Genomic DNA, 13538 nt, shown 5'->3' on the forward strand with positions numbered 1-13538 from the left:
CTCGGGACGTTTGCCTTTCGCGGGCTAGTGCTCTACCAGCTGAGCTACCCAAGCACGACTCACGCCCCGTCTTCACAGCTTTACTTCTGCCAGTACCTCGTCTCCTACCTTCCAAACTTTACAGAAGCTCTCTTGCGAGCCGGCCGAAGTGGCCAAGCGGTTCTAGGCGCTACAGTCTGGAACTGCGCGACCGCTACGGTCGCAGGTTCGAATCCTGCCTCGGATATGGATGTGTGTGATGTCCTTAGGTTAGTCAGGTTTAAGTAGTTCTAAGTTCTAGGGGACTGATGACCTGAGAAGTTGAGTCCCATAGTGCTCAGAGCCATTTCTCTTGCGAACTAGCACTCCTGAAAGAAAGGATACTGCGGAGACATGGCTTAGCCATAGCCTGGGGGATGTTTCCAGAATGAGATTTTTCACTCTGCAGCGGAGTGTGCGCTGATATGAAACTTCCTGGCAGAATAAAACTGTGTGCCGGACCGAGACTCGAACTCGGGACCTTTGCCTTTCGCGGGCAAGTGCTCTATCAACTGAGCTACCCAAGCACGACTCACGCCCCGTCCTCGCAGCTTTACTTCTGCCAGTACCTCGTCTTCTACCTTCCAAACTTTACAGAAGCTCTCCTGCGAACCTCATTCCGGAAACATCCCCAAGGCTGTGGCTAAACCATGTCTCCGCAATATCCTTTCTTTCAGGAGTGCTAGTTCTGCAAGGCTCGCAGGAGAGCTTCTGTAAAGTTTGGAAGGTAGGAGACGAGGTACTGGCAGAAGTAAAGCTGTGAGGACGGGGCGTGAGTCGTTCTTGGGTAGCTCAGTTGGTAGAGCACTTGCCCTTGGAAGGCAAAGGTCCCGAGTTCGAGTCTCGGTCCAGCACACAGTTTTAATCTGCCAGGAAGTTTCATATCAGCGCACATTCCGCTGCAGAGTGAAAATCTCATTCTGTTCGCGTCTTCTTTGCTATATTCTAACAGTTCTCTGGATATAACATGTAAACGTGTCACTTCGCCGTGTTTTGCCATACTTCATTGAAAATGAAAAATGTAATTTTTCAGAGAGTCACTTAATGCATCCAATTAGTAAAATTTTGTTGAGAGCGTAAACTGGATCTAAATTTGAAATAACCTTTTCCAACAGCGAGGGCAAGCAGTAGGATTTAGTGAAATCCGTCTCACTTCATAAATCGTGAATCACACAGGAGTTAACACCCCGAGCGCGATAAGATAAGGTGAGAGATAGGGACAGGACGAGGCTCTTTCGATTCAGCTGCTCGTAGCACTGACTGGTATTCCCGGAATCGGCTGTCGGTTTCTGTGAGTCGACGTATCCAGGTCTGCCAGACTGCCGTGCACCAAGGGGACACCTCTGATACTGCTGAAACTTTTCCAGGAAATTTCTTTCCGCGCATGTGACATGCGCGCGACTTGAAGCAGAACCCTCAACTGTCTGTCAGCGCAGAAACAGCCTGGTTTAAGCAGCTCGTTTGGTGCTTGTGTCGTCAATGCGATATTTCCATAGAGCGGTAAGTCAGTGTTACCAGAAACTGTACGAGAATAAACTGCTGTGTTCTTACTAGTGGTATCATGCAGGGTGGCAATTATTGAACTATATGAAATAAAATCGTCATAGCTTCTGAACAGTTTGCGGTAGGACGGTGGCCGCGGTGCATGATGGGAATTGGTAAGCGCTGTGTGGTTTGGTTTAGCGTCGAAGCCCACTTTCATTTCGATATGTTCGTCAATAAGCAAAATTGGCGCATTTGTGAGTCTGATAACACGTATATCGCGATCGAGAAGTCTCTTCACTCTCAACGGGTGACTGTGAAGTGTGCAATGCCCAGTCACAAAATAATCACTGAGATATTCCTTGATAGGAAGGTGACTACCGACGGGTAACCGTGCGGACTGGCCGCAGGGTTTAAGGCGCTATGTCACGGATTGCACGGCCCCTCCCGCGGGAGTTTCGAGTCCTCCCTCGGCCACGGATGTTTGCGTTGTTCTTAGCATACGTTTAAGTAGTATGTAAGTCTAGGGACCGATGACGTCAACAGTTTGGTCCCTTAGAAATACACGCACACACACGTGACAGAACGGTACGTGAAGGTTTTGGAAGATGGTTTCATACACATTATCCAAATTCGGAGTAGGTATTAAAATCCATGGAGAAGCAATAAAAACTTTGAGGTTCGCCAATGACATTGTAATTCTGTCAGAGACAGCAAAGGACTTGGAAGAGCAGTTGAACGGAATGGACAGTGTCTTGAAAGGAAGATATAAGTTGAACATCAACAAAAGCAAAACGAGGATAATGGAATGTAGACGAATTAAGTCGGGTGATGCTGAGGAAATTAAATTAGGAAGTGAGGCACTTAAAGTAGTAAAGGAGGTTTGCTATTTGGGGAGAAAAATAACTGATGATGGTCGAAGTAGAGAGGATATAAAATGTAGACTAGCAATGGCAAGGAAAGCGTTTCTGAAGAAGAGAAATTTGTTAACATTGAGTATAGGTTTAAGTGTCAAGAAGTCGTTTCTGAAAGTATTTGTATGGAGTGTAGCCATGTATGGAAGTGAAACATGGACGATAAATAGTTTGGACAAGAAGAGAATAGAAGCTTTCGAAATGTGGTGCTACAGAAGAATGCTGAAGATTAGATGGGTAGATCACATAACTAACGAGGATGTGTTGAACAGAATTGGGGTGAAGAGGAGTTTGTGGCACAACTTGACAAGTAGAAGGGACCGGTTGGTAGGACATGTTCTGTGGCACCAATGGATCACAAATTTAGCATTGGAGGGCAGCGTGGAGGGTAAAAATCGTAGAGGGAGGCCAAGAGATGAATACACTAAACAGATTCAGAAGGATGTAGATTGCAGTAGGTACTGGGAGATGAAGAAGCTTGCACAGGATAGAGTAGCATAGAGAGCTGCATCAAACCAGTCTCAGGACTGAAGACCACACAACAACAACATCCTAAGTGACCTTGATTTCGATAACATGTGGTTAATGCAAGACGGAATTCGACCCCATCGAAGCAGGAGAGTGTTTGAGATCCTGGAGGAGCACTTTGGGGACCGCATTCAAGCTCTGGGATACCCAGAGGCCACTGGCAGGATCTCGATTGGTCGCCATATTCCCCGAATCTGAATACATGCGACATCTTTTCTGTGAGGCTATATTAAATACAAGGTGTACAGCAATAACCACAAAACCGCTGCTGAGCTGAAAACAACCATTCAGGAGGTCATATACAGTATCGATGTACCGACACATCAGCGGGTCATGCAGAATTTCGCTATTCGTCTGCGCCACACCAATGACAATGATGACAGGCATGTCGAACATGTCATAACCTAAATCCTACTATCTGTAGCAACATTTACATGTTGAATAAAGTGTGTGCACGCCGTAGTTTGTAACAAATTTACGTTTTTTTATATATAGTTCAATAACTGTCATCCTGTATAAGCGGCACTTATATGAAAACGAGACAGATGGAAAAACAGTATGTTAACTGTATATTACTTCAAAACTAATTGCTATAACTGTCAATACATTTATCCCACTGTGAGGCAAGACGGGCAGTGCCTGCATGGAGAAATGTTTGCTGTTGCCCTTTGTCCGAATCAGATCGACGATCACGAATGTGTCCTCAGAGTTCCGAAAATACGGGAATCGCACGGGGAGAGATCGGGACCATGTGAGGGATGTGTAGGGGCTTCCCAGCTGCGACATGTGGGCGGGCATTTTGTTGCCAAGGTTGTTTCTCGTACACTGCAACTATCTTCCATACAGTCTCGATCTCTCCCGCTGCGATTTCCATATTCTTGTAGCCCTGAAGAAAGACATTTGTGGCCGTTGGTTTGCTTCGGACGAAGAGGCGGACGCCTGGGTTCAGTCATGGTTCCATGGGCAACAACAAAAATTTTTCAGTGGAGACTCTGTCTTGTCTCACCGTGGGATAAATATATTTACAGTTACGGCGATCACTTACGAAATAAAAAACAGTTTGTCATCGTGTAGAATCGAGTGCACTGCCGGTGATCCGCGTACGATGTTGAAATATCGGGTTCAGAGGACGCAGACCACCGGCAATACACACGATTCTACAAAAATGGCTCTGAGCACTATGGGACTCAACATCTTAGGTCATAAGTCCCCTAGAACTTAGAACTACTTAAACCTAACTAACCTAAGGACACCACACACACCCATGCCCGAGGCAGGATTCGAACCTGCGACCGTAGCAGTCCCGCGGTTCCGGACTGCAGCGCCAGAACCGCTAGACCACCGCGGCCGGCACGATTCTACAAGATGAAGACAAATCGCCGGGAAAGTCTAAGAAATTATATTAATAAACAGTTTACTTACCATTTCCAATCTGTCTCGTTTTCATTTAACTGTCCTTTGTACTATCCGTCTCCATTTGTTCGCCACCATTAGCTGTCGCTTTTTAAAAAAAAAAAAAAAAAGACTTCTAGTTTCTCGTTCATTAAATATCCATATGACACACCCAATATAGGTAATAATATTTTCTTTTCATAATCTTTCATGACGTGCGCTAATTGATATGAAGGACTATTTTACAGCCCAGAGTTCTTTTCCGTTTTGGGAGCTTCGCCGTTGAGAATATTTTGCAGGGGATTTTCAGTTCCGACCTAGCTTTGCGACCAACATTAGTCACAAGGAGAGGATCGATTCGTGAGCAGCAATAATGAAGGATTAATCATTTCCAGTCTGTCCCGCCCTCACACGTCTTCATTCATTCACATGCATTTTTTCCTTGCAGTTCAACAGCCGTCTTTTCAATTCTTTATTCATATTTCTGTCATTCGCGCTTCCCATTTTCCTACATTTTAATATTTCTTAAATCATGCCAAATATCTTTATTTATATCTGTGAGTCTTCATTCGCCTGCACACCTATAGTAATTTGTACTATCCTGCCCTTCTATGAAACTCATTTCTGCGCTTTCTAATTCTTCTGACCCGTTGTTTCATTAGCGCCCCCTATTGCGATCCATAGAGAAATGTCGACGCTATTACTCCATAGAATTGGAGCTCTATGCGAGCTCAGGATTCCGCGGTCAGTGACATCATGCTGTCAGTAAAACCAATGGGATGCGGTGACGTACGGAGAAAAGTTTTTTGGAAATGTAAACTCTGCCTCCCATCTGGCTCTACAGAAATAAAGATTGATTTTAGCTTTATTTTATAGCTATACGCATAGGCGTCCGCAGAAGAGAGGAAAAGATTCCAAAAATGTCGCTTTTGACGTCAGTGATTCGGTAAGTTTGCAAACCTGTCGCGCGACAAGAAATAAATATGATCAAATGTACCCAAAACTTCTTGTATTTAAGATGAATTATATCCAACTAATACTTTTAAAGTAAATTACTTTCACACCTACATAATAACCACACTTCGACAGTATATACTCAAAGTACACGTCTTTATGCTATTAACGTGAATATGATTGTCACCTTTTTGAGCCAACGGCCTGAAATTCCATGCTCATAACATTAAACCAGGATCACCAACCAGGCACGAAATGTATATTAACTCTTACTACCGTAACGTTTGACTGAAACTAAACATTAAAGATATGAACTAGATAAACGTGTCTGAACGAATGAGAAAATCCTGTTGGATGTCAACAAAAGAAGCCAACAGAAGATTCTCCTCGTAGTGGAGAAACAGAGAATCATTTTTTAAAAAAGACTTATCCAACTTAAATGTCATCTACAACACTTTGTTTGGCCACATATAAAGTTACTGGATATATTATATTATTTTCAAGTCTTCGTTTTTTCTCTTAAGGATAATGGGAATGGATGACAGGCACGAATACGACTGCCTTGTTTAAACTGTACTGGGAAACCGCACAATCGTGAATTGCGTCCGTCACTTTTTGCAGTTCGACAAGGGCATTATAGGGAAGTGCCTGAGAAAGGGTTGACTGCGTTATTTCGGGACAGTTATGCAACGGTACGCATCCACGTTGAATGCAGGGCAGCGCCAAAACAGCCGCTCTGCTGCAAGGCGTCTGTATAATTACCCGTAAACAGCTTCACGACCCAAAATATCCAAGATACGTAGTGGCTGCAAAAGTCGAAAGTGTTTCAAATCGCACTCGGGAGTGTCCGGTATGCAGTTTAGTAGAATCAAAGACGATCGTTGCTAGACAATAGCGAGAATTCTGTAATGAATAAAAAATTTTGTACACAAACTCCAGGAGGTGAAAGTGGCCCCTCCTCCCCCCACTCTCCGCCACTCTGCCAGACGTCTATAGCAAGACGATAACATCCCTGCATAAAATATGTAAATCTATTGGTAGGGTTGGCATCCGTCCCGATATATCGGGACTGTCACCGTTATGGAGCTTCTTGCCGCGACATCCCGACAAGACCTAATTTTGTCCCAGTTTTGCAAAATACTCTTACGAGCTTGGCGGAAGTACTGAAGTAACGCCATCTGTTAGCGCACAAATGTAAAATGCAACCTCAGTCAGTTTTATTTATGCAGCAAGTTTATGTTCACAAGGTTGCCTCACAGATGGCGTTGCATGTTTCATATCTTGTATCGACAATGCAAACGCTTCCTAGATCTCGCGCCATTATTCGATAAAAATACTTTCCAGTAGGGTGGGGCTGGGACTTTTTAAGCAGCACCCCACTAAGGAATCAGGCAGTTCCCATTTGAATAGCAATGTGAAAAGACGGTTCTTTCGTAACGTAATACGAACAACGAGTGTAAATTAGTAATGTTTACTGCGGATATATAGGGCGTGTTCTTCGATGACTGAAGCGCCGGCCGGAGTGGCCGAGCGGTTCTAGGCGCTACAGTGTGGAATCGCGCGACCGCTACGGTCGCAGCTTCGAATCCTGCCTTGGGCATGGATGTGTGTGATGTCCTTAGGTTAGTTAGGTTTAAGTAGTTCTAAGTTCTAGGGGACTGATGACCTTAGAAGTTGAGTCCCATAGTGCTCAGAGCCATTTGAACCATTTTTTGATGACTGAAGCGTTATTGTCGACTGTTTACCGTCTAATAAACTTATCCTACCATAGGTTATGAAAATGCCTAAAGATGGAAAGCGTCACTTTTAGGATGATTTTTCTCGAGAAAGGACATACAGATCAGGAAGGGCTACGAGAAATTTGTAGCTGTTTCATGTCAGTAACTCAGGGAGGTGAGGCAAATTTGGGCATCACGTTTCTGCGAAGAATTATACAAATAGATTCGCGGTAGCATCGACATCAAAGCTTATTTCTACATTCACGATTAAAGAGTATACCCAGGAAGAATTACTCGTTGCTGCTGCAGAACTAACAACAGCTTATGAATTTGCCAAGCATCGTCAATCCTTCAGTTCTGTTGACTGTATCGTAAAAGTTAATGCCGTTATGTATGCTGAGTCCTAAGTCGCCGCAAAGCTGTCTACAGCCAGGACCAAATCCACAGCGAGTGTTCAAAATATTCTCGCACTACACTCCGTGTCGGAATGCATAAGCCGGCCGCGGTGGTCTAGCGGTTCTGGCGCTGCAGTCCGGAACCGCGGGACTGCTACGGTCGCAGGTTCGAATCCTGCCTCGGGCATGGGTGTGTGTGGTGTCCTTAGGTTAGTTAGGTTTAAGTAGTTCTAAGTTCTAGGGGACTTATGACCTAAGATGTTGAGTCCCATAGTGCTCAGAGCCATTTGAACCATTTTTTTGGAATGCATAAAACAACCGCAGGAAGTTTCATTTCACGGCACAGGCACCGATGCATTGAACCACAAGGCCGTAAAGATATTTCCTTTAGTTGTTCAATACTTTACTGAAACTGATGGTATCCAGCAAAAGCTGTTGACGTTTGATTGGCTAAATAACGAAACATCGGAGACAATTGCAATGTTTTGTCCAGACACTTTAAGACAACCGCAAATTCCATTCGATTTATTAATCGCTTTTTATGGATACAGCTGTACCAACTTCGGAGGGCTTCATCGACGCGGCCTGCAGTATGTGTTTCACCAAATTAAAGAACAACTAGGAAAAAATGTAGTAGGAATTTAATGCCCTGCCCGTACTCTCCACAATACTACATCAAGCGCTGCTGTCTTAACTGTCGACATTGAAACAATCGTCATGAAAATATTTTATTATTTATCAATATACACGGTAAGGACAGAGAAACTGAAAGCGTTCTGCTTATACTTTGATGTCAATCATCAGACTCTTCTATCTTAATCAAAAAGAAGATAGCTATCGTTAATGCTCGCAATTGAGAGAATTCTTCAGCTTTGGATTCCATTAAAACAACTTTTTGACGGCGAAGGCAGGCCACCTAAAATAATTTCAGATTTTTTTCAGTAGTCCGATCAGTGAAATTTACTCCATGTTTCTGCAGTCAGACTTGGCTCTGTTTGCAAAAATAAAAATAAAAAGCTTGGAGAATAATAAAAGTCTCGCTAATTGAAATAAGAAATATATTAATCGACACTCAAAGATGTCTGAATGAAAGGAAGACTGCCAGTTTTAATGTCCTGCAAACCAAGACGAATTTTAACAAATTAAAGAATGAGAATCCTAACTAAGAAATAATTAATTTGACTTCGACATTTGAGGAAGAGGCAATGTCTTTTGTAACGTCCCCTTAGAAATATTTATACAAGACTGTGCTTAAACTGACACACAATATTTTTAGCGCAACGCAATCTATCAAAAATCCCTACAAAAGAATGGCCCTGACAAACATTAAACTATACCTTTCACAAATCACTTACCTCACAAAAATCTCCTTTACTCGAACTACTGCAATACAGCGAGCGCCACTATTGCCAGCTAAATAAAAGATTCAAACTACAGAAGGCACTAACTACTGATAGGGATAGTTAGCAAATGAAAGATTTTAATAGAGAACAAACACTGTATTTACCTTAATATCATCATATATATATATATATATATATATATATATATATATATATATATATATATATAGATATAGCAGTTCATGACAAATTACAAAACTCCGCCATCTCTCTCCCCACATCCACCACTGCTGGCGGCTCACCTCCAACTGCCCAACGCTATGCGCTGTTCACATCCAGCTGCCGCTGCGCAACACTACAATGGCAGACAACAATGCAAACTAGCACACAGAGCGCTACGTAACGTTGCCAATAAGAAAACATAAACAGCCTACTTACACTTTCTATACCACAGCATTCGATTAGTTGAGAAATGAGCTATTTCTTTTAATAAATATCAAGTATTTGATTAGATGACATTATTTGAAATCTCAGACTGGGTGATGATTGAAAACTCCATTATATATCTGACTAAAAATGGTGTGAAGATTTCAAGCGACCGTTGTTTTCAGGAATACACAAGATGTTTCCGTAAGAGCGTGCAAAAATTTAACAGGACATAAAGAATTCGAATGTTCCAATGTGTGTGAAATCTTATGGGACTTAACAGCTAAGGTCATCAGTCCCTAAGCTTACACATTACTTAACCTAAATTATCCTAAGGACGAACACACACACCCATGCCCGAGGGAGGACTCGAACCTCCGCCGGAACCAGCCGGACAGTCCATGACTGCAGCGCCTAAGACCGCTCGGCTAATCCCGCGCGGCAGGACATAAAGAATGCTCCACTAAACAATTTGATGTATGGAACCTGGGGTCGGAAAAGCCAGCTCAAGGAGATGATAGGAATAAAATCATGTTATTGTGTACTATTTTATTTAGATTAGTTACAGTCAACTGCAAACACCATCGCTGACACAATGAACGTACCATTTGTACTGTATCTTACGAAACTTGCTGAAACTGACGGCCATCAACCTCACTGCACGCGTGACATGGGCAAACAATGTCCTGACACACCATGACATATCCTTGGTGTGTTTCGAATCACATCACAGGCAGCTACAATTCTGGCAGATAATTCTATCTCCGTATCCACTGGGGTCTCATGCAAAAGTTACTTTGGACATCCCCAAAGGTTCAAAAATGGCTCTGAGCACTATGGGACTTAACATCTATGGTCATCAGTCCCCTAGAACTTAGAACTACTTAAACCTAACTAACCTAAGGACATCACACAACACCCAGCCATCACGAGGCAGAGAAAATCCCTGACCCCGCCGGGAATCGAACCCGGGAACCCGGGCGTGGGAAGCGAGAACGCTACCGCACGACCACGAGATGCGGGCTAGGACATCCCCAAAGGAAATAATCGAGAGGATTCAGATCAGGTGACCTCGCAGGTCATGGAATAGGACCTCCTCTTCCAATTCAGAGACCAGGAAATATTGTACCGGTTCTGCCCCATCGTATTGTACTGTACGTCTTTGAATAGCACTGAGTGACGAATGGGTCTGTCGTTGATTCATGCTATGTAATTCATCAACCTACACTATCCTACAGTAAGCATATCCTAAAGCAAGCAGTCTCATAGAGAATTCTCCGTTGATCATCCTAAAGCGGTAAACAGAGTAATACCCTCGCATAGTTCTATTACAATTGTTTTATGTTAAAAGACTACTTAAAAATTTGAATGTGAGGTGCGATATGAAAAAAGAAGAATTGAAAACAAGCAGTGCACATAATGCCATGTGGCTGATATGTGAAGCTGTCAACATCTGAATGGAGTATATTGTCAAACCGTCAATAGTTGACCGCACACATGCAGTTCAGGATGTGTTGACAATACTGAGAATATCTTGAAGGCCATCAATATTGCTTTTCCATATTTCTAGTATTGGCAATACATTAATATGAGTCCTCAGACGGTCAATATATTGATGGTTTGACAATATTATTGAACGTGTAAGGGCCCCTTTATGACTTGCTAACTGAGAAGTCCACTCCAGTTATAATACCCTCCATGTGAACTGAGTTTGAAAAAATAAAGTCAAAGTCAAAAAATGTTCGCACACTAATAGGTGTTTTAGGAGAGGGTGATGAGGTTAATTGAGGTGGGGAGGGAGGAGAGGATCTCAATTCTTATTCTACTCGGAAAGAGCCTAGTTTGAATTCACGTAGAGCTTCATCTGGCTTCCACAGAGTTTCTCCTCGGTTAATTTAGCGAGGTGAGGGTTTGTTTCTTCAGCAAGACCATGGACTCATTAGTTCCCTAAGCTGTCTGTATTTGAAATAGCTCTCACGTCTCAGTGACATAGATGTCGACATATCGCTAGACGAAAAAGGAAATCGTCTTGCTGGCCTAATGGTGCAATAGAAACAGTAGTACGTTCCTGGAAACCATTATTCGTGGATTCTTACTGTTATAGCTGATTCAACTGTTCGATTTCGAGTCTCAGCATCAGCTATCATCAACGCAGGAATATGGTAGGAGTTTTCGTCTCATAAGACAATCGTCTCCGTTTACCTAAGAAGATTATCGACAATCCTCTTTGCAGGTACACTTTCATGAACAAGCCACGTTCCTGAAGTAAATATGTCAAGGAATCTAATTTCGATTACTCGTTTTCCCTCGATGAGACGTGCATGGCAAGCTAAGTAGACAATTTCTTGGCCTGGAAGTATGTTCTATTTTTAGGTAAAAAAGGCACTAATGTTTGGATATAGGCTTTAATTTGTATTTAATTCGTCTGACGTCATTCTAGTGAATAGATACCATTCCTGAAAAGCCATTGTGCAATGAGTGCAAACCATCCACCTATGGCTGCTGAAGCCTATACACGGGACTTAAAACGTTTTCTATCCACTACCCCCATGAACCATGGACCTTGCCATTGGTGGGGAGGCTTGCGTGCCTCAGCGATACAGATAGCCGTACCGTAGGTGCAACCACAACGGAGGGGTATCTGTTGAGAGGCCAGACAAACATGTGCTTCCTGAAGAGGGGCAGCAGCCTTTTCAGTAGTTGCAGGGGCAACAGTCTGGATGATTGATCTGGCCTTGTAACACTAACCAAAACGACCTTGCTGTGCTGGTACTGCGAACGGCTGAAAGCAAGGGCAAACTACAGCCGTAATTTTTCCCGAGGGCATGCAGCTTTACTGTATGGTTAAATGATGATGGCGTCGTCTTGGGTAAAACATTCCGGAGGTAAAATAATCCCCCATTCGGATCTCCGGGCGGGGACTACTCGAGAGGATGTCGTTATCAGGAGAAAGAAAACTGGCGTTCTACGGATCGGAGCGTGGAATGTCAGATCCCTTAATCGGGCAGGTAGGTTAGAAAATTTACAAAGGGAAATGGATAGGTTAAAGTTAGATATAGTAGGAATTAGTGAAGTTCGGTAGCAGGAGGAACAAGACTTCTGGTCAGGTGATTACAGGGTTATAAATACAAAATCAATTAGGGGTAATGCAGGAGTAGGTTTAATAATGAATAGGAAAATAGGAATGCGGGTAAGCTACTACAAACAGCATAGTGAACGCATTATTGTGGCCAAGATAGATACGAAGCCCACGCCTACCACAGTAGTACAAGTTTATATGCCAACTAGGTCTGCAGATGACGAAGAAATTGAAGAAATGTATGATGAAATAAAAGAAATTATTCAGATAGTGAAGGGAGATGAAAATTTAATAGTCATGGGTGACTGGAATTCGTTAGTAGGAAAAGGGAGAGAAGGAAACATAGTAGGTGAATATGGATTGGGGGTAAGAAACGAAAGAGGAAGCCGCCTGGTAGAATTTTGCACAGAGCACAACTTAATCATAGCTAACACTTGGTTCAAGAATCGCAAAAGGAGATTGTATACATGGAAGAAGCTGGGAGATACTGACAGGCTTCAGATAGATTATATAATGGTAAGACAGAGATTTAGGAACCAGGTTTTAAATTGTAAGACATTTCCGGGGGCAGATGTGGGCTCTGACCACAATCTATTGGTTATGAACTGTAGATTAAAACTGAAGAAACTGCAAAAAGGTGGGTGTTTAAGGAGATGGGACCTGGATAAACTGACTAAACCAGAGGTTGTACAGAGTTTCAGGGAGAGCATCAGGGAACAATTGACAGGAATGGGGGAAAGAAATACAGTAGAAGAAGAATGGGTAGCTTTGAGGGATGAAGTGGTGAAGGCAGCAGAGGATCGAGTAGGTAAAAAGACGAGGGCTAGTAGAAATCCTTGGGTAACAGAAGAAATATTGAATTTAATTGATGAAAGGAGAAAATATAAAAATGCAGTAAATGAAGCAGGCAAAAAGGAATACAAACGTCTCATAAATGAGATCGACAGGAAGTGCAAAATGGGTAAGCAGGGATGGCTAGAGGACAAATGTAAGGATGTAGAGGCTTATCTCATTAGGGTTAAGACAGATACTCCCTACAGGTAAATTAAAGAGACCTTTGGAGAAAAGAGAGCCACTTGTATGAATATGAAGAGCTCAGATGGGAATCCAGTTCTAAGCAAAGAAGGGAAAGCAGAAAGGTGGAAGGGGTATATAGAGGGTCTATACAAGGGCGATGTTCTTGAGGACAATATTATGGAAATGGAAGAGGATGTAGATGAAGATGAAATGGGAGATATGACCCTGCGTGAAGAGTTTGACAGAGCACTGAAATAACTGAGTCGCAACAA

The 13538-nt window shown here is 42.9% G+C and overlaps 1 non-coding gene across 1 annotated transcript; it reads left to right on the forward strand.

Moving 5' to 3' along the window:
• The first annotated feature begins 799 nt into the window (after positions 1-799).
• Trnap-ugg (transfer RNA proline (anticodon UGG)) lies at positions 800-873 on the forward strand. Its single transcript has one exon. It is a non-coding gene; the product is annotated as a tRNA-Pro (tRNA).
• The last annotated feature ends 12665 nt before the right edge of the window (positions 874-13538 follow it).

The sequence above is a fragment of the Schistocerca cancellata genome, chromosome 1, assembly GCF_023864275.1.
Source record: "Schistocerca cancellata isolate TAMUIC-IGC-003103 chromosome 1, iqSchCanc2.1, whole genome shotgun sequence".
NCBI lineage: Eukaryota > Metazoa > Arthropoda > Insecta > Orthoptera > Acrididae > Schistocerca > Schistocerca cancellata.